General features: G+C 42.5%; 1 long non-coding RNA gene across 2 annotated transcripts; it reads left to right on the top strand.

The window, feature by feature from the left end:
- Positions 1–7,601: 7,601 nt before the first annotated feature.
- On the top strand, positions 7,602–25,067 carry LOC306812103. 2 transcript variants are annotated; one of them, XR_013776796.1, is made up of 3 exons: positions 7,602–7,686; positions 8,685–8,783; positions 24,901–25,067. It is a non-coding gene; the product is annotated as an uncharacterized lncRNA (long non-coding RNA). The 2 variants fall into 2 exon arrangements; XR_013776797.1 differs by lacking the exon at positions 24,901–25,067 and adding an exon at positions 15,243–15,320.
- Positions 25,068–26,191: the final 1,124 nt, after the last annotated feature.

Genomic DNA, 26,191 nt, shown 5'->3' with positions numbered 1-26,191 from the left:
ACTTGTGAATTACTGTGTTGGTCACACAGCCCAGCAAAAATGTATTAAGTTACAGTTGGCATGACTTAATATGTGCTTTGAGCAGATCAGAACCTTGAAAATGGGTATCAGACTCCAGAGATTGACAATTCACGTAAATTTAAACCTGAGGAGTCCATTCTGTCTGTGCTGAGATCTGAGAGGCTCTGCCCAGCGTGTTTCTGTGCATAATGCCTTTAACTATATGCAATAACTAATTTCTTAACTTTAAAACAGCATTTTAGCTTTCCTTTTGCAGATAAAAATCTTGGAAGCGCAGCATTTGGTTGCTCCTGGGGTCTGCATCAGTTTACACAATAGATAGCCCAGCTAAAAAATAAAAATAATAAAAAATTGTCATGCTAGAGGGTCAGCATTTGAACTGTGTGATGGGCAGAGTAAAACAAGAATGAAATCCAAGAAGAAAGAAACAGCCAACCCCTGTCACCCAGACTAACCTTTTCCCACAATATCTGTTACAGCTACTGCAGTGCCCAGTAAACACCCAAGGGACAGTCCCAGGGCTCTGCCTGTCATTTTTGTGGCCATTTAGAAGCTGCTTCCCAGTGTGGTGGAAGGAGATCCCAGGAAATTGGCCCTCCTTTCCTTCTTTGTCGGGAAAGGTGTTCCCTCAAAAGCTGCAGGTGGAACAAGGTAAGTGGGACAGAGGCAAAGGGTGAATCTGGGTGTGAAGGTTTTATGCTGCTGTGGAGGAAAGTGGTGGTGGCAGCAGAGACAGAGCAGAAAACAGCAGGAGAAAAGGGTGTAAATAAAGCAAAAGTGTGAACTGAAGAGGGGTTTGGCCGTGGAAGTGGTGGGAAATGAGATGACAGAGGAGGGGTAGAAACCTGATTTCACAACCAGCTGAAGAAATGTTCCCTGGGGGATTTTACTCAGGACCGCTGTGATTGTGGCCCAGCGCTGACTGTCACCACATGGAGGCAGCAAACGATGCAAAACCGGGGATTTCACAAAATCCGGGGGGCTGTGAAAGTGCTCAGAACATACTCTTGGGTGTATCTATGCTAATGATCAGTGATGCCACAGGGTTGCTTTTATTCCTGTGGTGTTTGGGTTACTGTTTTTTGTTTTATGACCCCTTGGATACTCCTTGAACAATTCTCTGCTGCTAAATTGTGTGTTGCACCCGTGGATAAATGTTGTTAGATAAGACTTCTCCCAGAACAGCCATCAGGAGTGCAGCCTGTTCTTCATGCTGGAGGTGTTGCTGTGAGCACTTACAGCATTTGCAAAAGCTTTATTATGGGGGAACATAAAAATTGATTATTGTGCAGTAAGGGCCACAAATGAAAGAATATAATAAAAAGAATTGGGAAAATTATTATTGCAGCTTCTGCTTGTAAAAAGCAAAAGGAGAAAACCTTGCTGTAGATTGTAGGTGGGTTTGGATTTTATAGATTGAACTGAAAATTCTAAGGTTTTTTTGATTGATATCTATTTAATTATACCCACTCTAATCATGTCATGAACGTTTTAATCCTTGTTCTATCTGCTTCTGTAACTACCTGCAGATTTCAAACTAGAAATCTTTTGTCCATTAAGGGCATTTAGTATTTTTCATCTTTCCAGAATTACTAATGTACTAAGAATAGAAAGGCAAAGTGTAGAATAGGACCTGTTCTTGGGCTTGCCCCTTTGTGCAAGATCATATCTTCTGTTTCCTCCACTGCATGGAAATCCTATTACTTCTTGCTTGATTTTGGGTCTTGCTAATTTAATAATTAGAATGTTTAGTGGTCTTAGAAAAAACGTTCTCCTAGAAATACAGAGAGTAGTCTTTATCATAATCAGCCTTGGCTGGATTTGAGCCAGTGGTCAAGGGATTTGAGCTTGTGGAAGCCAGAATGCTCCTACAGATTATCTGCAGGGATTTCCTTGTAAATGGAGTGCCAGCATGTGTAGTTATCTCTTCCCTGTTGAGTCTCATCAAGCTGCACACGCTTAATCTTTACTTACATGGTCCCTGATTCTTGCTGTAAAGTGGGCCTCAGTTTTAACTTTTGCTCTCAGGAAGAAGGGGCTATTATTACAAATTCTAATCCTTTTGCAGTTCCACAATCACTAAAGCCTATAAATTGCCTGCCAAACAAACCAAGTGATCTTTTCCTGGGCTGAGGGAAAGAGGAGAGTGTAAAACGCAGGTGCCAGCATTTGCTGGGGAAGAACTGGTACATTATCAACTAATCCGCCTTCTGCTATTTCTGATTTCCTCCCCAACAGCTGCAGCATTGAATGAGAGCTTCTGCATTTGGGAAGAATTAGAAAGGCTGGTAATGCAGGGTCTCTATTACAGATACAACAGCTCACAGACAGGGAGGAGATTTTTTGCTGCCGGTGTAGAATTTGGAGTGCTAGGCATTTTATAGCCTGGAAAAATCGTAATTTTCAGCTGTTGTTATGGAGTAATCAATGAAAAAGAGATGCCACAGTTTCTGCTGGGTTTTTCTCAAAGCCTGATGTCATTGCATGCAGGAACTATTATTTTTCTTAATGTGCCACTCTGAGGCTGAAACACACGCAGTTTTTATTAACACTTTTTTTTTTTTTATGATGACTGATGCTCGCTGGTAGTTTTAGACCTTCTGAAATATCTTTGCTTCTGTAGTGATAGCTCTGTATCAGATAAAAATGTTCAGAAGGAATTGTTCCTTGCTAGACCATCGAAATACTATTATATTTTAATTATTTTATCTAATCAGTGCTTAGCTTGGGAGTACATGTTGATAATTTTTTGTCCTTGTCCAATAGTCTGTGACTTCACTCAAGGATGAGGGTGGCCATTCTGGTAAATGTAATAAAAGACAGTGTCCCCAAAGAGACCACAGTTTGCAGAGCATCAGGAAAAGCTGCTGCAGCAAATGTCCCACAGCTGAAATGCTCCACTCTAATGTCACAACATGAACAGCCCAGTGGCAGCAAATGCAGCCCTGGAAAGGGTAACTCAGCCAAACTCACCCACTTGGTCCAGTGTCAAATGGGAAAGTCTGACTTCTCATTAATGTGATGTGTTACAATTAAACCACAAAATGAGGAGAACTGGGTAAGACTGGCTTAGTCAGGAGAATAAAGATGACATGCATTCCAGTTTGAGAAGTGCAGGCTCACTGCTTCTTCCACAGAAAGTCAGTTGAGTGGAGACAGTTTTGTGGGCTCTCCTGAATTTTAGTTGCAGGAGACATTCTCTTTCCCACAGAAAGTCACTGCCTTTGGAACCTGCTCCCTCTGGTAGAGCACCAAAGCTGAATTTGCCAACGTGCAGCACCCAGTGCACGACTCATCTCTTCAATTCAGCCTTTCCAATTGCAAGGACAGATCAGCACCTGTGTGGCTGGAGATGGAAAACCCAGCCTTGTGACATTTATATGCCAAGATGGGAGGACCTAAAAAGAGGACTAGGGAGACTAGCATGGCATTTGCGGGTACCAGGTTGCCAAGGAGGCATATTGTATTGAAACAGTTGCCTGGGAAACATTTAAAAATACATTGAATGGAAAAGCATATGTGATGTGCCCACAAGTGTTCTGTGTGAATGAAATGCCATGGCTGATGATGGCACCAAGAGACTGTTACTATTACATGTAAAATTGCTGCAAGTGATGTGTGGTTTTTTCCCTTTTATGATGTTTCCCTACCCTGTTTGCAGGAGGTGCACCGAGAGAAGGTTGTTTTGCTCTTGGCTGATGGATTAAAGTGAATGTGGGGAAGGTGGAACACACAGGCAGCAGCATCAGCTGGGGATGGCAGCAGCAATTTGGCTTCATTTAGGCAACCTAAACCAATTGACAAGGAGCCTGCACAGTTCCCCCTCAAAAGTAATAACAGCACTGCTCAAACTCCTACAGTATAAAGATAAATGGTTTTCTGAGCACTGCCACTTTAATTGATGCTAAAATGGGCATTGGGAAGCTCTGATGCCATTGCAGTGGGTCTTCCATGTAAATATCATGGAAAATGCAGGGGTTTGGATCAAAGGTTGGACAACGTATTATGAAAAAGTCTCTCACTGATCTTATTTTTTGTTTAGGGCACTGAAATTGAGGGAGTGATGGGAGAAAGTTGCAGGAGACAGTTAACTGCTCTAGTCCCTCCTCAGATCAGTTACTGAGAGATGGTTCTGACAAAAAAGAATGATGTCACTGGAACCAAAACAAACAATCATCCACTCTTTGTCTCACAGAAAAAAACCTTTATTTTCCTATGTGGCAAAGAAACAGGAGAGCTGGGAACTGTAATCTTTGATATCCTACCTTGGACAAAGAGGTTCATCTGCTACCAACTCCCAGATGCTAAAATACATCTCTCCTTCACTAAGAGTGAGTGGCAGGTGTGAGGCTGGTTAGGTTTATGGTCACTCTGCCTAATCCTCCTTTGGAGATTTAGAAACAAATATCCTACTCTTGATTTGCTAGAGGCTTAAGAAGCCTGTCTGGCAGCCAGCAGATTTAGCTTGGTCCAGGCTGTATGTGGTACAGTAAATTTTTTGGATGAGAGCTGCAGTGGAGAGGAGTTCAGCTGAGTAAGAAGGAAAGTCTGGAGGCCTTTTTGTTGGTGGTAGCTCTGCAAAGAGTTGCCTTCCAGGGGAGGCACCAGGGCCTTGGCTGCTGGTTGGGGCTGGGAGGTTGCTGCCTGTGCAGTTCCCCAGGGAGGAGGAGGCTCTGCTGACTTTGCTGTTGGTTTGGCCAGTGAGGAGATGCTTTTTGGCATTCTGGTTATCTCCTCATTTCAGCACAATCTGCTCAGGGCTCTGAGGTGCTGCAATGATCACGTTGGAAAACCATGAATCAGATGAAGTCTCCTTGGTGTCAGTCAAGTCCCAGTATCACTCATCATTTTTCTGGCCCAGTGTGTGTTTGGTTAAATCAAGTCCTGCTGTTTTTAGGCCCTGGGGTTAGTGTAAGAGAGGAGGAGAATCTGCCTTTCATCCTCTCAGAATTTTGCAATGTGACTGAAAACTTGGAGAGAATGTGTCAGATCTCAAACAAAGATTAGGTTTGATGGCACAGAGCCCTGGGTTCTGTGGCCCAGCCCAGAATTCTGCTGAGGGAGTTGTATCATCTCCCCATACTTTAAAGGATTTAGACTCTGAGTTTAGGATGAAATATGGCTTGAGGTTTTCATATTTATTTCTTGCTTGCTTTCTTGTTTTTTGGGTTGGTTTTTTTTTTTGTTTGTTTGTTTGTTTTTACTTAATTCAAAGTGTATCTCACGAATTTTAGCCAATAGTAATCTGAATTTTTCTTCTTTGCTGTGTATCATTCCTTCATTTGAAATCAACATATTAAGGAGCTCCACAAAAAAAAAAAAAAAAAAAAAAAATCCATAAATCACTTGTTTATGGGCAGGAAACCACAAAGCAGTGGGACAAAATTACCCTACTAGTTAATGTGGTGTGATTTTATCCATAACTACAATGGTGTAGAAAATCAACATAAAATAGAATGTAATTCAACAGATGAGTATGTATTTATTGCTTCAACCAACATGGGTAATAGGTTTAGTTAGTTTTGCAATGTTTTCAAGATGTGACTAGTGTTTTAGAAAGAAAATAGGGTAAGTCTGAATAATCAAAGCTATGGAGGAAAATAGAAATATTTGTACTGAGGAGGGTGTATTTTCATATTCATCCTCCCTTTGTCATTAATGCTTTGATAAAGAAATATAATTTAGGATTAATTTAGAATCCTGACAGCAAAATACAGAAGAACTCTAGTTTATTTTTTCTCCAGGTGTCATTTATTTAATTGTATCAGACGTGGGCTGAGTTTGGTTTATTTACATTGATTTAATACTCGGAATTGAAACTCCCCTGGGGCGCTGTCAGTGTGAGAGGTCGCTGTGCCCCGATCGTCCCTTGTTGTGACCACACCCAGTCCGAGGAGCTGGGCAGGGCTGTGCCTGCCCCTGCTGTCCCTGACCCCCAGCAGCTCTCACTCAAATCCACCGTGCCTTCCTGCCACATCCCAAAACTGCTGCTAACAAAGGGGAGCTTCATGCTGCTGTTCCTGTCATGAGTGAGTTTGGGACTGGACTGATTTTGGAGGATTTTCCCCAGCAGAACCTCCCCTGCTCCCCAAATCCATTTTGCTGTTCCTTCAATCCAACTGTCCTGCTCTCATAGAAATTTTTGGTTGTTCCCTTTTGATCAGTGGGAAGTCCTCTGAGGGAGATGTGTGGTAGCTAAACCAAGATGTTGTGGTGCTGGCTGAGGACAGGAAACATGTTCAGTTAGCTGCAGTGCTTGCTCTGATTTGTACCACAGTCTGGTTCCATCATTAGCCTGTTTTTATGAGTCTGTCCTCCCATACTGGAATCAGATGTTTTATCAGAACACTCTGAGGAAAAGCAGCAGCCTCACAGCTCTCCGTGACTGTGCTGTACCCTGCAGAAAATGAGTTGTTTAACTTAAAGCTACATCCCACCAGGCAAGAAGCAACATCACAAAGAGTTGCAAAAATATTGGCACCATCAAACCTCAGTATCAAAGGAAGAGATGAATCCGGGTCCTTCCAAGAAGCTGTTTGGGCCTAATTGGGTTGGCTGGGCATGAGGAGATGCAATCTATGACCAGTGCAGCTTTGTAGGCAGAAATGTCAAATATAGATGCATTTAAGTGAGAGCTGCCTCCTATTCCCTCTCCAGGCAAATGAGATTTGGAGGAGCCTGCTCACTGCAGGGTTCAAAGGACAGCAGGGATCAGCAGGGAATTGTCGTCAGTGGTTCTGGGAGTGGGGTTTGAGTTTTGCAATTACAGAGAAACTAGAATTGACGTCCTCATTTGCTGGTCCCATTATTTAGTAAGGGATGGTTGTTTTTCTGAAATGTTTACCTGTTCAGTGATGATTTAATTTAGGAATTAATTTGGGGAATTTCTACTGCCTGTAGTGTGGTACAGTAAGTAAGAATACTTAATTATGATGTGCCCTCTGCCTTCAAGTATCCCTTTCTTACCTGATTTCATACTGATACCTGTTTATGAGATAGAACACGGGTGCACAGAAATTTGGAATATTGCTTGTGATAACACAAGACTCTGGCCTGTTCACTGGGTCTCTTCAAGGCATAAGACTGATCTTCCTTTCAAGCCCTGTTTTGCTCCCAAGGGCTTCCAACACACTGTCTTTCATCAGCTTTGAGTTCACTAGAAAGAAATAAAAAGCTGGGACATCTTTCTGAAAGTCTCTGCCTAATGGCTCGTGTTTTCCAGAGTATTGATAAACCCCAGTGCAAATCCTGAGCCTCCCCTGCCCCAGAGACGTGCTCTGGCTTCAGTACCACACTTAATGACAAACAGTCACCTAGTTTACCATATGCATTCTTTTATCTTAGCTGCTCTCCGTGCATGCTAGGAGATTTATTTCTCCTCATAATGCATTTCATGTGTGTTAGTTGTAAATATTGTGCTCATAAATCAGCCTGGAGCATCCAGCCCCAAGGATGGAGACAGCTCACAATAGGTCTGTCTGCTTCACATTGTGAGGCTGAGCTCGCTCTGCTTTTTCCATTGCTGGGCTCTGCGAGTGGCCTGTTGCCAGTCTCCTGCCTCACATTAACAGGAATACTATATATTACTAAATTCAAAGTGTTTTTCCTTCAGGACTAGAAAAATGTAATGGAGCATGCATCTGGCAGCAGGACACCGTGCCTGTGGTGTGCAGGGAGTCACCCCCAGGGCTGGGGACACCTTATGGCAGGGACTGCAGGCAGATAGACACAATTTGTCATGAAAAACTCATTCTTCTCCCTTCCCTTGGCCAGATTCTCTAAATTCAATACCACAAAATTAGCAAGTCTGGTGTGTAATCCCTAGAACTCCTTTTGTTTTTCATGCCACTTCTAGAGCCAGTTCCATCTGTATTCACACCTACTGACCTCACTTTTTTCATCTGGAAGATGGAAACTTTTTTTTTTCTTGTCTCATAAGAAGTTTTTTTGAGAATGGATTAGTTTGTTATGTATATGCGTGAGAACATGAGGTACATACTAAACTGCCCCAAAACTGGATTGTTACTCCCTGTTTTTGAGTAGTATCATTTGGCTTTCTCTCCATCTGTCCTTTTGTTGGGAAGTTTGTCTGCCTGGTGGAACTGCAAGTACTTTGTGCAGTGCTCCTGATAAATTACTGCCCTTTTACTGATTTTAAGAATGTTGTGCTTTCAAAATTCCTGTATTTACATGAATCAAGACTAAATTAAATTGCATGGTCTAAAGCAATCAATATTCAATAAGCTTTTGGTGTTTTAATTGGCTTGTATTTGGAAGTCTGAAATGGGCTGAGCTGCAGGACTAAAACTAAACAGAGTCTGTCACACCAAAAATACTCTGAAGGAGTGTATTTCTTCATGGTGGTGCAGCTGAAAATACCCCGTTTTCTGTAATTAGTTCATCTCACTCTTGTGACTAGGCTGCCCACCTAATTTATACATATTCAAATATGTTTCTAGGTATCTGATTCTTGGAGACCATGTTAAACCAGTGCCTTCTGTTGGTTATTCTGGTCTAGGAAGATTTTGATTTGTCTCACGCAGTACATCCCAAAGCTATAACCCTTGATTCGCCTCACACAGTACATCCCAAAATTCTGACCCTACATGCAAAATCTGTTCCCCAGAACAATCTGTAACCATGATTCTCACAATGCATTTCAGGAGAGCTGGAGAGGAGAATGGTGTCATCACCTGAGGGGAAACACAAAGCAGAAAGAAACGAGGAGGGGAAATTTTGGTGCTTATTTTTAGACTCCGTGGGTGAGTATTATTTTCAGCCTTATCTCTATTAATTTCTGCAGAACACAGTGTTAACGTGTGATTAGGCTACCTACGAAGAATGCATTGTAGTTTTTAGCTCAGGCTAAAGTAATCCCTCCCTGGCAATCCCTGGAGAGTCAATACACCCCTTTGTACCAGGGTAAGGCAGCAAAGATGTGGCTGCAGACGTGGATGTGTCTGAGACAGCTCTAAGCTGTTGAGAAATGAACCTTGCACGTGCATTTGTGCTTATTGAGTTCACAGAAATTGCCCCTGACGCTAGTTCAGTCCTCCCTGTAGCTGAAAACACTCTGTCAGTGAATTGGTTTAAAGCTAAATTTCAATATGTTGACGGGGAGCTGTTCTCACACTCATCATCACATACCTTCAGCATCTTCTGTATTTAGCACAAGACTACACACTGATACGTTTCATTGAAGAACATGCTGCCTGTTAATCAGCACTTTATTGTCTCAGTATGCTTAAAATAAGCATTTTGTCACTTTCAAGAAGAAGGAACTTTATTGGTTTGCCTTCTGGCACCGTGCTCCATGTTGTCAAGTGCTGTCAGTTGGCTTCTCTCTGTAACTTAAGAGATTGAAACATTCTGGTAACAATTTTCATCAGATACATATTGGATGTGTTAGAGAAGTATCTCTAATGTTCCAGAGAAAAGAGATTTAGTGGGTAACAGTTTGATCTGGAGTGCCAGAGGTCCCCTTTAGAGCCTCTGATTGCTGTATGGGACAGGGAAGACAAAACTGAAATTCCCCTGTTGAACAGAGAATGCAGTGAGAAGAAGGAAAGAAGATAACATCTTATCAAGGGATCTTTTTGTTTCCTTTATGAACAGCAAAATTCAGCATTAGTCCTTCCCTCACTCAGTATTAAGCAAAGGACCTTTGGGGGAGCAGTGGCTGCCAGGCTACCAAAATTCAGCTTGACTGTCTGAGACTGTCTGAGGAGCAGTAAAAGCTCATACTGCCTTCAAGCCAGATGGTTTGAGTTAGGCTGCAATGCTGTCTTTTAATTTGGTGTGGAGGCAGAAAAGTACAATGGAGTCTGATCTTTGCTTTGAGAGACCTGTCAGTAGCCCTGAGCCTTTCAGGCAGCTCTGAGCCATTTCAGCTCTGCAGCACTCCCACTTCAGCACCAGCACCAGGAGCAGGCTTGTTCCTGACACAAGGAATGCTTCATCTTGTTTGACAAGATTAGATCTTGTCATTAAATTAGTTCACTGTCATTAAATGTAATAATTTGCAGAATTCTCCATTGCTAGTTTATATTCTAAGTGGAGCATCAGAAAAGGCAGCAGAGGAGACTGAATGGAGACAGGGAGAGCCAAACCCTGAAGTGATAAACTCATAATGCCCAAAGCAGTCTGTGGAACCATAAAGCACATTAATTCCTAAATTCCAATAATCTGTAAAAACTTTTGAGGCTTGGCTGTGGAAAAATAGACCAGAAGTTTGGGAAGAATTGAGTTGAGCAATGTCCTCTGCAAAAGGCCACAAGTAGCTTTAGAAAAGACTTGTGTAAGCCTATTAAATCTGCTTAGGTTCTTGGATATTTCCTGTTGTAAATAGATATGCTTGGGGCCTTTATTCAAGGCTATATGTAAGAAAATCTAATTATGGTTGTATCTTTTAGCCTGTTACAAAACTTTGCAGCTCTTTTTGAGAAAAGAAAAAATAAACAATAAACAAAGCAAAGCAAAGTTTCTTAGGGCAGGTGAACAAAAATGCATGAGATTTTTGTCTTGGAAAATGCAGCAGATGGCAGCTAACCTTGAACTCTCTTATTGGGAAGAAAAGCTGTGAGAACAAACTGCTACCATTATCCATGTTTCTAATGTTTTTTTTGGGGGGGGGTTATTGAGTTTTATTGTGCAGCAACTTTTACAGAAATCATGAGAGCCAGGAGCATCCCATTGAGTCTTGTTTTGAATCATCCAACTGACAAAAAAAATCTACCAAAAAAAAAGTTTTTTTGGTTACAAAATGTAAGAAGCATATTGATATAATTATCCTTTAAAGCAGATACTATAGGAAATAGGATGGATTAGGTTATTACAAACATTAATGGAGTAAAAACATTATTAAAGCATTACAAGATTCAAACAACCAGTGAACCAAAAGTGTAAAAACAACACTTTGGAAATGAATATTTTCCCAAGAAATGTTTCCAGTAAGAACCTGGGAAACTGCACTTCTTCTTGTGGGTAAAAAAAAGTCACATTCCAACTTTAAAGGGACAGTGCTTCTGGAGAGTTTAGACATTCAGGATGTTCTCTATCTCCATAAAAACTGTGAAAAAAGAAGTTTAAGGGCATAATCTGGTTTTTTTTTTCCAGTGCATGCCCGTCAGTCTTTTTGTGTGTTTTTCCATGTGGATGGTAAAAGTAGACAGGACAATTTCACAACTGCTTCCATTTCTTTTTCTGACTCCTGGGTACTTGTGGCATTGCTGTGAGTGGAAAATCCTAATAAAATCCCTCTGGGGAGCAGAGTGCCCAGCATATTTTGGTGACATTTATGGTGCCCTGGGTAACCCTTTCCCTCCCCCAGCTCTGTGAGCCTGTTCTCAGGGAGGGCTGCTGGGCTTTGCTCACAGGCTCTCTGCTAAGGAAAGCAGAAACTTTGGTTGCATTTCAAATCCAGTCTGTGCCAGTAGCAGCTCCTGGTTGTTTTCCATGGGGTTATTTTCTAGTGGCCCATAAATAAACAGGGCCATGGTCCCCGATGTGTTCCGGCCTCAGTGACGAAGGTGATTGATCTTAATTGGTTTCCTTGGTAGTTCTCAGAAAGAGAGAACCTTGACTGGTTATTTAGCCTCAATATTGCTCATTCCTGACTTTTGCTGGTGGTTCCTGGAAGTTTCTCAAAGCATTGTTGATTGAAATATACTGCTGAAACAGTGTCCAAGTGAAGTCCCAGCCTCCTGCTGTCAGAACTGGACCTTTTGTGGAGACAAAGGGCTGCAGACTCCAGGGCTGTCATGGCTGATATCCTTCACTGGGGACAGATGCACAGGGAGAGAGCAGAGGCAGACCCAGCTTCAGCTCCTTTCTGTGTGGAGGCACAGGCTTGGGCTTGTAACGTGTACCATGAAGCATAAATACATATATTTATAGCTATATTTTTAACTGTGTACTGCTGGCTGTGCAGCTGAGAGTGGAAGGATTCAGGAATGATGGGATATTTGTATGGTGCAACACCCCCCAGATTTGTTCCAGTAATGATCTTTAAAGCAAAATACAGCAGAGAAGGAACAAGAGAAACCCTTTTAACTCTTGCTGGAGGAGGACTGACTTAATTTTTTTTTTTTTTATTGGTACCTCTTGAAGTGTCTTAAAGTTTTGTGTGAAGCAGCTTTTTGTGGCCAGGAAAAGGATAGTGGGCACTGCATGGGATCCATTGCAGCAATTCCAGTGCTGAAAATAACACCAATAGCATTTGGTGTCAAGAAACAAAGGCTTGATCCCAAACTTATTGTGGATCAGAAGAGTAAGCTTTGGAGAATGGAATGAAGAAATAAAAAATAAAAAAAGGGGAAAAAAGAGCCTGATTAAAGGCTTTAAAAAATGCTTCTTCCTGTGGGATTTTTGACAGTGTCATTCTATCAGCATAAATTAATTCTAATCCAGCAGTGGCCATCCTCCTCGCCGCCTCTTTTCTTTTTTTTTTCCTTCTTTTTTTTTTTTTGTTTTTTTTTTTTTTTTTGTTTTTTTGGCTTAGCTAACTGAACAAATTACTCAGTTTTCCTGTATAAAAATTCAAACACAGAAAAAATAATCCAATCCCTGGATTTCTAAATTCAAGCAGCTTTCAAATCAGAAATAGTTTTGAGGCAAGAACAATAATCTTTCTGGTGGTGGGTGGCATAAAAAGACTGTTTTTTTCCATTCAAGGCTGTTTCTTTTAAATGTATTTGATTTAGATTGATTTAGCCTGGTGTGGGAATTGAAAGTCTGACTGAAACTTCCTGTTCTGAGTTGTGGCTTGAGTGAGCTGCTGGGTGAAGGTGTCAGAGCAGTCCTGTATCCTCTCTCTTGCATAATGATCCTTGGTTCTGATGAGTTTCCATCACCTGCGTGGGCTTGATGAGGCAGAGCCCTCATGACTGATTAAAAGCACAGGAAATCTGTGCTTCTCTCCAGACCTCCTCTGTTTTTTGAGAGAATTGCTTCATTCCTTTCTCTTGCCTCAGTTTGTTAGTACAGTGTAGCTTTTCTGAGTGCTCTGAAACCCTCTGGAGGACTTGTTGAAGTCCTTGGGTGGGGGTTACACATGATATTCCACAGGTACCTCTTTACTGAGATCCTAAATAACCTCAGCACTGTCAGTGGAAATAGTCCAAGTTGCCTTTCCTTCTTAGAACCCACTTCCTAGTTCTCTCAGTGAATTGGTACTTTTCCTGTTTCCAATACTTCTTTAACGATTTTGTGGAATGTTGTAGGATGTTTGTGGCAGCTCAGACCTTGTCCTGCACTGACAGCTGAGCAGGCTGGCACCAGAGGTTTCTGCTGAGTGAAGGCACATGGGAAGCAGTTCTGTCTTTCCAGGCTGTGCAGGGAAAGCCTTTTAGTAACAGCAACACCTACAGATGTTTCCCCTCCACTGACTGCTCCTGTCAACAGGAAACGGCCAATAAGCAGAGTGGCTTCCAAACTGCAAACTCCTGCAAGAGGTACAGACAGAGGTGGGAGTGCTGCTGCTCTCCAGCTCAGGGAGAGGTTCCTGGGCTCTGGAGGAACTTCTTGGTGGTGCATGGACACACCCCTGACTTTGTGCAGGGTTTTGGTGTTGTGAGCCACAGCCCAATTCCCACAGGGCTTTTTGTGCTCATCTTCCTGATCTAGAGGTGGGTCCCTCAATGCTGTGCTCAGGTACTGGGGCTGTGTGGCATGAAACCCCAGAACAGCTCAGACCTTTTGGGTTGGTAGCACAGACCTACACTCAGGATCTGGAATATAGGGGAAATTTGGTAGTTTGTGTTGATTGTAGGATCCCAGTCACAATAGGTTGTGTTTTGAAGCCCTAAATGCTTCTAGGTTTTTTAAAATGCTCAACTGATTCCTTACTTACACTGAACAGTTACTACTTTCTTATGTTTTTTGGAAATTTTCCTCTTCTTTCCCTGCATCAATTAATATAAACTAGAGGTCAGAGCAGCTCTTCATTATAAAAATGTGCTAGTTTTTATCTGGTCTGTGACTCATTTTTTGTGAAGAAAATCAAGAAGGAAAGAGTCTTTGAATCTTTTAGTGTGATGAAAAGCACATTAAAATGATTCCTTTATGTGCTTGAGTGTATGATGTTTTCAAGGTTCTGTTTTTGAAGAAAATTTTCAGAATCTTACTGATCATGTTGACCTGCTGGATTTCTTTCTGCACTTCACATTTCTAGTGAGTGATACGTGGGAGCACTAAGTTGAAATCATCTGAGGCAAATCTTTGTGCTTTTCAAAGAGTATAACTTGCTATCCCAATCTAGTGTCTGCAAAACACCATCTTAAAAATTCAAATGTCGGTGAAGACAATTAGCATGGATTTAGTGAGTTCAAAATTGAACTTTGGAAGATAAAGGAGGTAACCTTTGGCTTACTACAGAGCATCAGCCACAAAGCCTCTGCTGAGATTTGAGTTCTTAGTGCTCAAGCACTGATGACACAAATCCTGAGGGTCACTGTGTGTGGCTGGCTGTTCTGTCTCCAGTTAGGCAATCCCTTGGAGTTACCTGAGCAGCACCCCTGTGCAGTGCCACCTTTCCTGAGTCTGTGCATGCCCTCTGAGTATGTGGCACCCAACCAACCAATTGTTTCTCTCCTTAGCCTTCCTTCCATGGTTGTGAAATATTTCAGGACCTGTATTTCATGACTGGCCCAGTTGCTGATTTAACTGCTGTACTGTTTATCCCACTGGGACCATGTTAGTTTTTTTCAGAGCTGACCTCCCTTGCTCACAAACCACAGCTAATTTAGGTTTATTTCCCTCCCTGCCCCCCTTCTGGCATGCTCACAGTGATTCCAACTGGCTGTTAACTTCCACTCAGGAATTGTCCCCCAGATCTTTCCAAGTTAAATCTTGCAAATGAAAATGACAGTATGCTTGGCACTGTCTTCACTTGGAGGTGCATTCTGCCCTTAGGAGGTGATGGTCACTACCTAATGTCACTTTTGGGGAGATCCAACTGATGGGAATGCTCTGGTTTAGATTAACTGCCCATGTATTTTGTTTAGACAGGTTCAGGGGCACTTCTGATGCCTTTGGAAAGCAGAATTCCAGTGCAGAGCACTGGAAAGGAAGGGAAACATGGAGGTGGAAGGAAGTGCTTGAGGTGCACATGAAATGCTTTCAAGTAAGATTTTGAAATTGCACGAACAGTGCATACTCCTGTTTGTTTCAACAGTGTGGCAGAAAAATGCATTAAAAATAAATCTAGATGGGCATTCCTTCAGGTGGCTGAGACCAGTGCATAGAGCCCACCTCTGGACACCAGGAACAGAGCTGGACACCAGAACAACCTCCTGGACACCAGGAACAATGTCCTGGACACCCCATTATTGACAGATGTCTGTGGGAACCAAGTGTCAGCAACAGTAGCTGTAGCTTTTTAGAAGCAGTCTTTTCTTGCTTGCTTTTCCTAGAATTAAAATAAAATGAGAACAGGATCTGTGGCCTGGCCTATCTCCAGAGAAATTTCATGGATTTTATTAATCAATTATATAAGGAAGATCATTGGGCAATGGGCAGAAATGACAAAGCATCTCTGAACTTGCTGAGTTTTTCTAAGCAGCCCTTTTAAGGACCTCATTGTTTTTCCTGCTGAGGGAGAAAAGTCTCTCTTCACAGAGGCAATTTAAGGCAGTAGCTCCTTGTGATGAGAAGGAATGAAAGCATGCCATGAAAACTTGGTTTTGGTAGGTAACACATGACAAAACTGTCTTGTTCCTGGTGCTAAACATGACCCACTCCACTGTTTCCTCTTGTAACACACTGCTCTTGGTATAGCCCATGTACAGCTCTACTAAAGGAAGTCATGGTGGTTTGGCTTGCTAAAAATGGCCTTTCCAACCTGGGGAAGAACCAGGGATTCAGTTCTGAACTTTTACAATTCCATCAATTCACATGTATTTGTAATTGTAACTGATCAAAATGTCAGTGATCTGGGTAGAGTAAGCAGGGAAGGAGGGCATGAAAAAGATTAAATATAGATAAAGTGCAGATGAATTCTAAACACACACAACTCCAGTGTGGGTAAGACTGAACATCTAAAAGAAACATTGATGTCATTAGTCATGGAGCTTTTCTAGGTATGAGCAAAAATGAAAGGCAGCACAAATCTGTGTCACACACCTCTCATTTGCATGTCTTCTTTAACCTGGATGTGTTCCCCATGGAGCTTCTGGGCTAGCCCAAAATAATCTGCATGGATCCAAACAGACTTAATTTTCTGTGTGTAAGGAGACTGAACTTGGCATTTCTGAATCTTGCTAAGCTTTTCTTTTTAGGCTTAAAGACAGGAAAGACTTCAAACCTCATTTCTCAGCTTATCGTGCAAATAATATTCTGAATCTTGCAGGATCATAACTTCTTGTATAAAGCTTTCCAGCTGTTTTCTGTTGATAAAAGACTTTAGCTGGGCACCAGGAGATAAGACTGTGGGACTGAGAAATTGCTGACTTAGTCTTGTAATCTTCCAGCCTGGCATTCCCATAGGGAAGTTATGGATAGGTGTAACTCTGCACAAGTTAATGTTCTAATCCTTGAATCCCACTCAATAGCTCAGCCACTGAATTTGATGGAAATTCTGGGGACCTGACACGTTTCAGCATTCAGTTTTATACAGAGACTTTAAATTCCTGGCAGATTGTCAGTGTGGAGCTCAAACTGATTCACTTGAGGCTGTTCCTCTGGATTTGAGAATGTCGTGTTCTGAGAGCAAACCTGGCTGGGAACTTCAGTGGCACCCTTTGGAAGGACTCTGAACTTCCAGGCTCCAGATCAGGAAAAACTGTCAGGATCAAACATGATTTATAGCATGAAGAACTTTATTTATTGCCAGCAGAAAATGGCAGTGGAGTTTGGAATAGCTTAGAGCTTATGTTCTTTGCTTCTGATAGCAAATAGAAATAGACTGTCCATCCCTCTGCTGGGACAAAGGCTTGTCTTGATGCTCCAGATAACTCTAATTATGTAGACAGGGAGATAAAATTAAGACAAATAAACTGAAGATGGAAAATTAGTTAGACAAATGGAAAAAATGCACGCAGATGGTTAGGAACACCTAAAATCCCACATGGTGCAGTGACTGCTAAGTCAGCCAGCAATTTTTTATGAATGAGAAATCTAATAAGGAGGGGAAACCAGTTAAAATTTGCCCTGGAGCCATTGTAACTTCTACACCTCTTTTTTTGGTTCATAAACACCTCTGTTGCCTGCAAAAATACTTGTGAAGATGCTTTTTAATATGGTTTGCTAAGTTTTGTTGCTTGACTTCATTGTTCCTGCAAATCAGCAAATGAATTCCATTCGCAGTTCGATTTTTTTTCCTGAGACAAGGAATGTTCATGCCAGATTGCTGTTCCTACATTTTCCCTCCCAGCTCACACAGCACTGGAGCTCTGTGCAGGAATACACAAGTGTAGGATCCATGTGGAAAGAGCCAGACTATGTCAGGTATTTTGCAGTGCTAATCCATTAAGTAACTCGAGCCATACATTGAATGGCACTTTTATCTCACATTTAATGGGTAAATACAGGCAGTGAAGTTGTTGGCTGTGTGTCACAGTCCCTTTGTCTCAGCTTCACATGGCAATCATTCTCTTCATTTCACTTGAGCTGTCCTGCAGCTGATTTATCCCCAGCCCAGCAGATAACACTCAGAGAGTGATTGGAGTCAAATCATTCCAGTTTGATACCAATGCAAGACAAAGCTGTATGTTTGAAATCAGATTTTTCCTTTGAGTGAGGAAGAGGAGAAAGTGTTCTCCTCAGCTGAGGCAGCTGGAAGGCTGCTTTGTTTGCTTGTTTCTTCAGAAGTTTATGACTTTTTAATATTCCATTCTGTAGAGGATAGTGCTGATGCAAAGTACATAAAGAAAATAAGAAGCCTAAAGTAGAAAAAGTCTAAAAATCAGAGAAAGCTTTGGAGCTGGTGAGAAAATGAGAGGTGACATGAGAACAGGAAGGAAAGGGGAAGGTTATGTCATTAGAGGCTGGAATTCAATGTTTTGATGAAACTCCATGGATACAGGAAGGAGCAGGGCGGGTAAAAATAGCCAAATGAAAATGGTATGAGTTCCAAGAATTCAACTCTGAAAAGAAAAAAAGAAATATACGTTCTTGTTCAAAACCAGGCGGAAAAAGTTATGTATTCTTATGAAGCATTAGAAAGAATGAAGCAAAATTTGCTGTCTGCAATTTCTTTGTGTTTTTTTTTTTTCTCCAACAAAAACTTGAAATTTTGTTTTATTATACACATCTCTTCCAAATCCTCAGTGGCCTGGTTCCCAGGAGAGGGAACACTTTGTCAGAAAAGTCATCTCATCAGAAGCCCTTGGAAGCTGTTCAGATCCGAGGAGCTTTTGGGGCTGAGCACATGCAAATGCTTGCAGACACAAGAATTCTCTCCCTCCCTGAGTGACAGGGACACTCCTGCTCGCTGCAGGAGGAAATAGCCATCACTGAGAGAACAGTTTACTTTGCAGGACGTTGCAAAGCCAGCAAACAATTACACTGGAGCCTCGATTTTCTTGTACTGAAATCTATGTGCTCACAGTTCCCCTTGGAGATTCACTCTTATCTACACAACAGAAAGCTCTTACTACAAGGAAAAGAAAGAAAGAAAAATCAACCCATTTGCTTACTTTGATTTTGTTTTTGTTAATTTCTGAACAGATGGTAACATACCACAATGGAAGTTTTATAAAAATTTCCATCTTTTAAGTGAGTGCAGGCCTGAAATTTTTCCCTGGTGAAAAAGCAGAGTGTGAGTCATTAAACAGGCTCTGTGCTATCTGCCTGGGATTTTCACTCTGCAGTCAGAAGAGTCAGAAAGCCCTTCCATTACAGTAACCACCTTTTTTTTTCCCCCTTCACCTGGGCAAATGGCCAATTCCATCATCTCAGGCTCAGTAGGAACAAGGAAGGTACAGTCCGAGGAGGGATATAATGCACAGACAAGGGGAGAGGCCAAGAGCAGGAGTCCAGTTCTAGAGCTCAAACAATTGTCAAAAGGAGTGGCCTGATTTATGATTTCTCCAGTCCAGTCTGAATTCAGTAATTGAAAAATTATGGGCTGGGTTTGCAAGGGAGACGTTCTGTTGCCTGCAGAGTGCTCAGCACCTACTGAGTCTTGGCCCCAAATTATCATTATGGAGATAGAGAGTCTAAACTTAATCTTTGTTTGGACTCCGTTTGAAATTTGGCACTGATTGCTGTGGGACAAATCAGGCCCAGAGATGCTGAGTGTTCTTTTCTGCAGGACTTCTGATGTGACCTTGGAGAGCTGGAGGAGTGCAAGCTCTCTGGTCTCCAGTGCTGTTCATCTTAGTGAAGTTACAGAACTTTGCTGGGGGGGGGTTGAACATAAAAAGGGATTTTTGCCCTAAGGCTTCAGAGCCTTTGTAAAATCCTTGGTGTCTCTCCAGGGCCCTGAGTGCAGGCTCTGGTGCCCAATCCTCACACACAGCATCTCCCTGGGCACTGCAGCCCTCACCAGTTTGTTCCTTGTAGGGGAAAGTTACTTCAGCAAAATCAAACCAGGGTCTGAAATTTGCATTTTGGATTTTCCTCTGTATCACATCGAGGTGGTGCCTTCACCAACTTTGGAATGGAGAAGTGACAAAGCTGCTGACAATTAATGGATGTGATAGAAATGTAGAAGGGTGGATGGATGGATGGATGGATGGATGGATGGATGGATGGATGGATGGATGGATGGATGGATGGATGGATATATCAACCTGCAAGGTCTCTGTCATTCAGGAAAAGATGAGTTCATCCTTCTCAGTCTGTGTGACACTTAATGACATGTACAAGGGAGGTGAATGGCATCTTGTTGCATAGCAAGGGTAATATAGAACACAATTTCCCCTGAAGAAATAGCTCACATACCTTATATAATGAATGAGCTCATTTTGCCTGTGTTTGCCAGAAACAATAAAAGTTAGAAAATGTCCCAGTAATTAAAATAAAGTGTTACCCAGATTTATGGTGAGAAATGTGAAATGTCAGGCAATTGAGTACAGCTCCACACTCACAAATAAGCTTCACATTCGTTAGAACAGGTTGCATTCATTAGGAGGAACAGTGTGGGTCCAGTGCTGGCCCCAGAAGGCAAGGAATGGTTTCTCCTGCACAGGGAAAGAAAGCAGAGGGGAGGGAAAGGTGCCAGCTGGCAAATTCCTGATGGATCCTGGTCCTAGTGGTGATGCTGCAGCAGGCACGGGACAGACAGGATCATTGCTTCAGGATGGGCTTGGATTACATGATGGATGGTAGGGGGAGAGGAGGGAGAGTCCCACTGTCAGCCTGCCACGTGCAGGGAAGAAATCTAATAAAAATTTTTGAAGGGTGGAGATGAAAAAGGGAATCTAAGCATGGCCAGCCTTTCCTGCAGTCCTTCCTCTCACAGTCACTGTTCATAATTTTAATATAAATGCTGTACCCAGGAATAGTTTAGAAGTTTACTAGATATGAGCTCATCTCTTGCTTAAAATAATCTTAAACCCTAATTATTTTTTCTATGCACCATTCTTTGTCAGAGGGCCACGTAAGTGAAGTGGGTTTAATCTACATAAATACCATTCCTGTAGCCATAGGGAACCTTGGAAGTGCAGAACTGCTGGAGACAGAAGTGGAACTCTCTGAAAGTCTGGTGAAAGCTCATTTGAGCAGATCCTGCTGGAACATCCCCAGTGCCTGTGTGCAGCTGGAGGAGGGCAGGCTGTGGAAATGTCCTGCTGGGACAGGGACTGGGACACTGGGAACCTGCTGCCCCAATGTCTCCTGTCACCAGCTTTCCTGCTCCTCTCTTCTGACACAGCTAATTAAAAATTAAAGAGACTTGAAATGAAAATGCTTTACATAAAAGCCAGTCTGACAGTTGATGTTGTCTAGAAATGAAAATGTTCAGTGCCTTTTTCCTGAAAAACAGAACAGTGCACTGTTATATCAGGCACTTCAGTAAATACAAATCTAGTGGGACACTTTCACTACCTGCTTCTACCAGACTGAGGTGTCTGATTCACAACATTGCCTGTCTTGTCCACTGAAGTATGGAAGAGGTCTTATTGACAAAAAAAAAAAAAAAAAACAAAAAAAAAAACAAAAAAAAAAAAAAAAAAAATTCTAACAACCCCAGACCTCTTTGTCTTGCAGTATTGGATTTTCTTACTGCATAGTTTGGATCTGGGAGTAGTTCTAGGAACATCATGGAGTTTTGTTAGGAAAAAACCCAGTCATGAAGTTAAAAACAGTTGATTTTAACTCAGTAAAAGATTTGGATTGTGATAAAGATCTGCAGGGTGGCCTTAAGCCACTTGTATATCCTCCCTGTTCTGCAGTTCCACATCTGTAAAATGACAGAATGAATTTGTTTCGTTTTCATTACATGCTTGTAGGAAAAATCTTATTATGCTAATGAGGTGTGCATGTGCTTTAATCACAGGTTCATTCAGAAAGCCCATAAATGAAATAAATATGAGATCAATGCATAAGAATTTGTGAGAAAGGAGTAGAAATCTGGGATTTTTAGGACAGCACGTTCTGAAGGAGTGAAGTGATGATGCAAGCACTGATCTCCACAGAGTGCCTGGTGCTTCATGTGTTATTTATAGGAGGCACAGGCCTCTACAATAAATTGCAGGTTCACCTGTCAGACCAGCAGACAGGGGATCACTTTGCAACAAGAAGGAAGAGGTCATAAATTTCAAGCAGACTCATTCCCTGCCATGATATTGGACATTGAGCTGCTGTAAAGGATGTACCAAAGGATATGGGGTGAGACACCAGGATCAGAAGCTGTGGTGATAAAAACCCAGCCAGCAGATCAGAAGATCTGACAGAGTCTTTGTAGCAAAGATGCATTAAGCTTATCAATATTATTTGCAAAATACAGATAGCTTGCTGATGAGAAATGATCTCCAAGATGGATGGGATTATGGAAGAGAGAGGTGAATTCCCTCTCCCTGTGAGAGGCTGTGGAGGGAGGGAATGTTTGGCCTGTGGGTTCTGGGAGGGTGGGAGTGAGGCTGTGTCACTGCTGCTGTCACCGTGGGTCACCCTGCTTGTGGAGCCCAGCTCTGCTGCCCCTGCTCATCCCAGCCCTGCAGCAGCTCCAGCAGCATCTCCAGAGCTTCTCCTGATGGCAGGGGGTGTGTGGGAGGGGGGGAGGGAGGGCAGCTCACCCTCCTCATTTGCTGCAGCTCAGGAGCTCCTGTAGGGCAAGGCTGGCACACTTCTTAATGTTGATTGCTTTGGGAGAGACTTGCTTAAATCCAATTTGTCTGAGATGTGGTGATTGTATTTCCCTGGGATGGTGGTGGTGGCTCTAGGAGGAGCTGCTGAGGGTGGCCAGCAGCAGTTCTGTGCACTACTGACAGGGACAAGGCTTTGGTTGTTGTTCCTGACCCTGCCTCTGCTGGATGTGGATGCTCTGCCTTGTTTGCTCTTTGCTGGTTAGGCTGAAAAATGACAGATTTGCTGTTAATGTAAATGACAAAAAGTCTGTGCAGCCCTGATTCCCTACAGGACTATTCTGTGAGCTCCTTTGGGAATCCCAAGAGTTCCAGCCTTATTCCCTTCTCTGACTGATTTTTCCCAGTGAATTCTTTTTTTATTGGCTGTAGCAAGCATGTTTTTTGGATTTTTTTTTTTTTAATGAGGTGTTTGGCAGCGTCCACCAGGACATGTAGGTGCAGAGTGTGTGAGGGAGGGAGGGGTAGCCCTGAGCAACATACCAGGCAAAAAATGGAGAACTCTTTCCTGTGCTTTTAACAACCCCTCACCTCCCATACTTCCTAGGATGCCTGATGATTTCCTGCAAATTAAATATGAATTTTAGGTGAGAGCAGGTCATGTTTTAAGCAGGTCATGTGTTCATTACATGTATTCATTGTGGATATATGGCCAATGGGCCATGACCAAGAGGTTCTGTACTTGGGAAAGATATAAAAGATACAGGAGACAGGCTATAGAGCTGAGCTGAACAGAGCCAAGAATTTGGAAAGGATTAAGGAAATAATGATGAGTTCTGAATTCATGGGGTTCTCTGGGACAAGCTGCTCCCCTGGGAAAATAAAATCAGAGAGCTGGGCCAAAGCCCTAAAACACGGCCTTGCTGCCATTGCTGAAAAGTCCCAGTCACCTCACTGAGCTCTTTGCCCTGAAAGGTGTCTGTAAATAGTTGACTTTTCCATTCATTAAAAAAAAAAACCAAAAAACCACTGTTTTGGTTGTCATGAGTCTATTGCTGACCTTCTCAGACAGAAAAAAATTTTGTTTTTTCATCTTAAATATGCCTGATTCTTGAAACTTTTTTGGGTGACTTTTTAGATGTCTTAAATTCACTTAGTGCATATCTCAGAGAAATATGTACAAAATTAATTTTGGTCGAAAAGATAATTTAGTTCACATTTGTGAAGTAATTTTCTGTAAGCCGAATATGTGTGTTGATGAAAAATTGAAACATTTGAATGAAAAAGACCACCTGGCTCTCAGATAATCCTTTCCAACAGAGAATTTGAAACCTTATTCCTCAGGTTCTGGATAGTTTGGCATTCCCCAGTTTCACTGTAGTTGATCAGTGAAAGCAATGACTTTGATAAATGATAATCTCTAAAGGAAAAGAGAGAAGGAAATATCCTGGCCATGCAGAAATTGTTTTACTTCTGTCACAATTAGCAATGAATATGTACAGTACAAGCATGGAGAAAGTGGAAATTGGCTGCTCCAAGGGCTGTGCTGTCTAATGTGAGCTGCAGCAGGAATTTTGACGTGTCGCATTCGCACCCACGCTCCCCCTTCCTTCTTCACAATCTTCACAATAGGCCCTTCCCAAACGTTTTGTCAAATAGCTGCAATATGCAGCACAGCCCTTGCTAATCCCCAGCTCTCCCCGAGCAGGCAGGCAGTGAGAACCAGAGGGGGCTGGGGGAACCCTCTCAGAAGACACTTCAGCTCTGTGTGTACAAACACAGGCACCAACATCCCCCCCAGCCCAGGAGGTGGGACCCGGTGCTGGGGAGAGGCACCGAGCGCAGGCGATGGGGAGGGAAGAGCACTGCCTGTTAAATATGGAAAATGGAGTCTGCTTTTTGTTCTGGGCCTTTGGAATCTGTGGGTGGATTGGAACTGGCAGGCAGGGAGCAAACACCCACCCACCATAGGGCTGTGTGGTTCAGAAGTTTACAAGAGTGTTTGTGTTCCAGGAGCTGTTGGCCTTGAAGCCAATGGAGAGGGGGAGGAGAAGAGGGAGAGAGTGAGAAAAACACTGTGGTGTTAGGGCCCTTCCTCAGAGATATTTTTCCCCTCTCCTTTCTCCAGCTCCAAGAACTGGAGCAAGACAAGCAGTGACTGGGGGACAGATTAATCTGATTTTAAGATGTGGTCCTCACTTGAGAAGCTGCTGCCACCTTAATGGCACATGCCAGCTCCCTTCACTCCCCTTCTCCTGCCCTGCTGCTGCTCAGTTTGCACAGTCTGCATGTAAAGATGTGCAACTTTTGCTGTGTTGTTACTGCAGCAGTTGAAGCTGTCCTGTCATGGCTTTCAGTCTGGAAGCTGCCACTCCAATTGCTCACTGTCTGAGTATTGCAGATACAGAAACTGAGGCACAGAGAGACTCAGCAACTTGCCCGAGGCAACAGGAAATCTGTGGGAGATCTGGGAATCGACCCCAGATGTCCTGAGCTTTCTGTCTTAACCACAAGACCATCCTTCCTGTCTCTTTGGTAGTCCCCTCTGCTTCAGGAATTCCATTTACAAATTCCACCCATAAACAATCTGTTGCACCATCCAGTGATTTACTTGCATTAAAAAGTCATTTGGAAGACAAAATGGCACCTCTTTTAAAATGAACTGCAACTGCTGCTTGCTGTCCTTTCTTTCTAGGGGATGAAGGAGAGGGAGTGAGAAAAGAAACCACCAGCTTCCAGAGCTGAGAAGCTTTTCCATTGCTATCCAGACTTCCTGCAGGCATTAGTTTGGTTCTTTAAAAGAATCAGGAACTCCATATGTGATGTTTGAGTATATCTGGCCATTTATATTTTAGTGGATTAAAAAAAACAAAAAAAACAAGCCTGAAACTGCACTAAATCCATCTAGGGAGTGATCCTGCTGCTGGTCCCCATTGTATCCAAGTGTCTCTGATGACAGTCTGGTCAACTGCCACAGCCCTGGGGGAATTCACTGAGTGTCTGCTGCTTCTCCCTTGTCACACTCACAGTCAGAGCTTCACTAAGAGGAGCCTGAATGTTGGGAGGGGTTTTCATTCTACCAAAAGACACCCTTCAGTCTGGAAATGGCGGAGTGGATGGATCTTTCTCATGTTATTGAGGAACCATATGTACCTTCTGAATAATATAATTTAAAAATTATTCTTAACTAAAACCTTTTAGATTATCCTGTTACCCAGTGAGGAATGTTCCTAACCCTGCTTTCTCTTAATGTGGTTACTTCTTTAGCATCAGGAATCAGCAAGCACTGTATGGCCTAAATTGTTAAATCCCATCTTCAGACCTTGATATTGTGGTAATATTTAAAAATCCCACTAATGGATCAAATCCATGTGTGATGGATTGTATAAACAGAAACTTCAAGAGTCCTTCTTGCTACCAGGACTTTGTATTAAAGCAATTTGGTGAAGATCCTCCAGGTGTCTTCTCTGAGCACATGAAGACACAGCTGCTGACCTGAACCAGTGTGTTTGGTTCCTGCCTCTTCTGAAGCCATTTAGCTCTTTGAGGATTGATGTCCAAGTTGGGTATGTGAGTGGATTCCTCTCAAGGGAAATGCTGACTTAGGGGCAAGGTCAAAACTCTTGTACAACTCTTACACCTTTTCCCTTTATTCTGAATGACATTTCAGAATATAAAAGTCAAAATAAAACACAAGAGCTTGGTGTGTGCTCTGCCCCACTACAATGAGTCTGAGTAAATCACAGTGGGTTTGTTTTCCATTTGCTCTTTTAAGCACTGTTTGGATATTTGTCTGTTTGCTCCTCCTCTTTTGTCCTGATGTGCTTTTTCTGCTGTTTCATTGCCATGAACTCTTCCAGATGAGACTGTCCAAAATTCAGTGTCTGTGTCCCTCAGTCACACTCTATGGATGAGCAGTGCTTAAAGTCCTTGTTGCATTACAAACACTATTAACAATTGTGCTGGTGTGAAAGTGCTCCCCAGCC

Source organism: Erithacus rubecula, assembly GCF_903797595.1.
Source record: "Erithacus rubecula genome assembly, chromosome: 24".
Lineage (NCBI taxonomy): Eukaryota > Metazoa > Chordata > Aves > Passeriformes > Muscicapidae > Erithacus > Erithacus rubecula.
This window is presented reverse-complemented; position numbering and strand designations above follow the sequence as displayed.